Source organism: Gavialis gangeticus, unplaced genomic scaffold (assembly GCF_001723915.1).
Source record: "Gavialis gangeticus isolate Ggan-Ray unplaced genomic scaffold, GavGan_comp1, whole genome shotgun sequence".
Taxonomy (NCBI): Eukaryota; Metazoa; Chordata; order Crocodylia; family Gavialidae; genus Gavialis; species Gavialis gangeticus.
Window position 1 is genome coordinate 15090712 of NW_017729018.1, and position 3356 is coordinate 15094067.

Sequence of the window (3356 nt, forward strand, 5' to 3'; positions counted from 1 at the left end):
GAGCCTGCGCCCGGCTCGTCCCGGGAGTGTCGGCTGTGCCGGCTTGGCGCCAGGGCCTCCCCGCGCCGGCCTGGCACCTGCTGCGGTGGGGGCCTGCTTCCCCAGGGCCTTGCGGCGAGGGGCAGAGCTCCGGGGCCTGGGAGCCCAGCCCTGCCATGCCTGCCCTGCCCCAGTCAAGGCCAGACCTGCTGTAAAGGCTGCCTTAACGCTTGGTGTTCTTGCCTGTGCTCATCTTGTTCTGATCTATTTAATTATTTTCTTATCCTTTAAATAACAATGCTGGCATTGCTCAGTGCTGTATGTCCCTCCCCAGATGTCATCTAATTGATATTCTGCAAGAGTAAAAAACTGCCCCTGCCTTAAAAGCGAGATGTTTTTCTCTACTGTGCGAGGTCAGTCAGGAGTCTGGGAGATGACGTGCCCTTGGTGTGCCAGACATATGTAAAAGCACATCTTTAAATCTGTTTCTTATGAGAGAGAGGCCTGAATTCGACCAGCATCCCGTTGTGTATTGACAGTGTCCACTACCAGAAATTTATTTTCATAATGCAGTATTTGAGAATCCATAAGATTTACCAATAAAACATTATACATTTTATTTTTGATTAAAAGCTAGTCTCTTATTTCCAGTCCTGAGTTCAAAATTATGGCTTTCTCCACTAGTTTTTGGGGACACGCAAAACTGTACTAGAGAATAGCTTTGTAGCAATCCCCTCCTCCCTTCAGATGCACGCGTTTTTGCCAGAGGTGAAAGCTTTTCAGTTCATGATCAAAATGAATCCTTTTTTGTTCATAACTTATAAACCTAAAGTAATTTTTTTTTGCTGGATTGGGTTCCTGAGCCAAAATCATGCAAGTCTTGATAATTTTTCAAATGTTTCAAGAGCTGTTTGGTCATTGATCATACTGACTCTGATTGTTTCTGCCACCTGGATGAATCTGTTTAGCAGTCAGAATATTGTTAAATATTATTGTTATTATTATTTGTATGCAAACCACTGTGCTATGCAAGCCTGCATGTTCCTTGTACTGAACATAAGAGATGAAATTGCACTCAGTATTGCTGTTAAGAATAATAGAAAGCCCAGTGAGCTTCCTGTCAAAAAAAAAAAAAAAATGAGGCATATATGTACTGATAATTAGCTTAGGAAATAGCATAAGGGTGTGCTGAAAACAGGCATAAGTCACACTTTCAGGAGTTTTGCCTCTTTTTGTTTATGGTCAAATTGGGTGCAAACTTGTAATCTGTCCATTGTCTCATTTAAAAGGACTATAAAACATTTTCTTTTTGGACATTAATCAAAGTTAATCAGACCTAAAATTAAAGTTAATGGGACGTATGTTTAGCCCAGATGCTGGGGCTGCATGGGTAACTGTACTGACGTTCAATGCATCAGTCTAACCTTGGTGGACCAAATTCCACCTTTTTTAGACTAGTCTGTATGTACTGGACTTCTATACTGTTACAGGTTTAGATTGATTTCCAGTCACTGAGACTGGGTCTAAGTGTAAGATCCACACCTGGGCAAACTGAATTGGATTGGGTGCTCATTTTTAACGCAATTTAAATTGGATCAGCTCCTCCTCCTGCCCCTGCTGTGCTGCTCTGGGCAGCAGGTAGCACATGGAAGCGGTGGGGGACGTGTGCCAGGGGGAGATCTGCAGCTGGGCAGCTCCCACCCCAGCATGTTGGGCTCCAGCTTCCAACCCCCTTCCACCCATTCCGCCTGTCCAGCATAATGAGCAGCCACCCATGGGTGGCCAACTAGATGGAAGGTGGCGAGGAGCTGGAGCCAGAGCACCGCATGATGTGGCAGGAGCCTCCTGGCGCAAAGTGGGTATGGGCAGGACTGCGACATGGGCTGCCCTGGGTGGGAGTGGCAGGGCTTGGCCCCACGCAGAACACCACAGGGGCAGCCATGGGCTGGGCAGAGGGGGGAAGCGGACCATACCTGCGTTGGCACCATACTCCCCATGTGGGCTCTGCTCCATGCTCCTCCTGCCTTCCCCCACCTCCGGCTGGATCCCAGGACCCAGCACACAGGCAGCTCCCCACAGACACGCACATTCTTCCCCCATACCCATATACACACCCTATTCCCCCAAACACAATATATAAGAGTATGGCTTTATTTTGAGATATTATGCAATCAACTGTATATACAGTATTCAAAAAAACATAAATCAAGGCAATTATTTTTAAATTAAAATATGTTATAGTAGATGTTTGATTTTTATATATGATTTTTTAATCTATAATTTGTTAAAATGATATCTTGCAAAAGATTTTGTGTACTCACTAAAATTTGTTAAATGGCCTGCCAGTCAAAATAATTGCCCGTGCCTGTCATAGTATTACGATAACGTTCCTAATAAATCAAGTCTTATTACAGTGTTATGGCTATTTTATACATTTAGGTTCTTGCTCTTGAAAATACATGTGCAAAATTAAGCTTGTGAGTAATCACAAAAAGTTAAAACCAGTAAGGCTGCTGCTGTTGAAAGTTAAGTTATGCCCATGAGCTTACAGGACCAGGTCTTAGGAGCATTCATATAAAGTCATATAAAGATTTTGTGTAAGCTGTTAGTTTTTGGCCGAACTTCTTTAACTCAATTGCCTGCCCTTAGATTATTTTTTTTAAATAGGAAGTGTTGCAAAAATGGTTTGGTTATTTTTGAAAACAAGAAAAGGAAAAAGTGTGTTGTTCTTCACATGTATACAAAGGAGGCTTTTTTTTCTCTTGGGGGGATCATTTATTGTTCTTTTTGTTTGTCTCGTGGGTCTGTGCTTTGGAGCTGGGACGTGAAATTTAGCAGTCAATTGCTGTGGTTATCAACCTTTTGCTGCTCTTGTGAATTACAGAACATAAGTCTTTGGTCAATTTATCATTGAGCAGATAAAATTGATTGACTTTAGCAACTAGATTGTCCACAATCAAAACTAGAATGATAATAGCATAATGTAATTAAATCAGACTTTTCAAAATTCTTGTTGTCATAGAGCTTGAAGGTCTCCGATCTCTGCCTTAATGAGCAGATCAGTGATTCCCAGCCTTTTTGCTGAGTGGGCTGGATTGGCAGTGCCTGGTCTGGATCCAGCCAGTGTTCCTGACCTGGTGACTGGGCGGGCACAGTGGCACAGTCTGGCCACACAGAGGGGGGCGGGGGGTCTGCCTGGGAGCCAGCCACAGGAGAGGAGAGGGAGGTGGGGTGGCACATGCAGCAGAGCTTACCTGGTCTGCAGTTGCCCCTGCAGCACTCAGCATGGGGCTGAGCCTCACCTGGGGCAGCTGGTGCCATGTTCCTGCTCACACCTGCTAGCCGTGCCTTGGGCCCTGCTGTGCCGGGGCCCGGGT

At 44.9% G+C, this 3356-nt stretch overlaps 1 protein-coding gene across 4 annotated transcripts in view; it reads left to right on the plus strand.

Annotated features, from left to right (window-relative positions):
* EPS15L1 (epidermal growth factor receptor pathway substrate 15 like 1) overlaps window positions 1-3356 on the plus strand; it is a 62210-nt gene that overhangs the window by 355 nt on the left and 58499 nt on the right. The gene's annotated exons all lie outside the window — the stretch shown is intronic.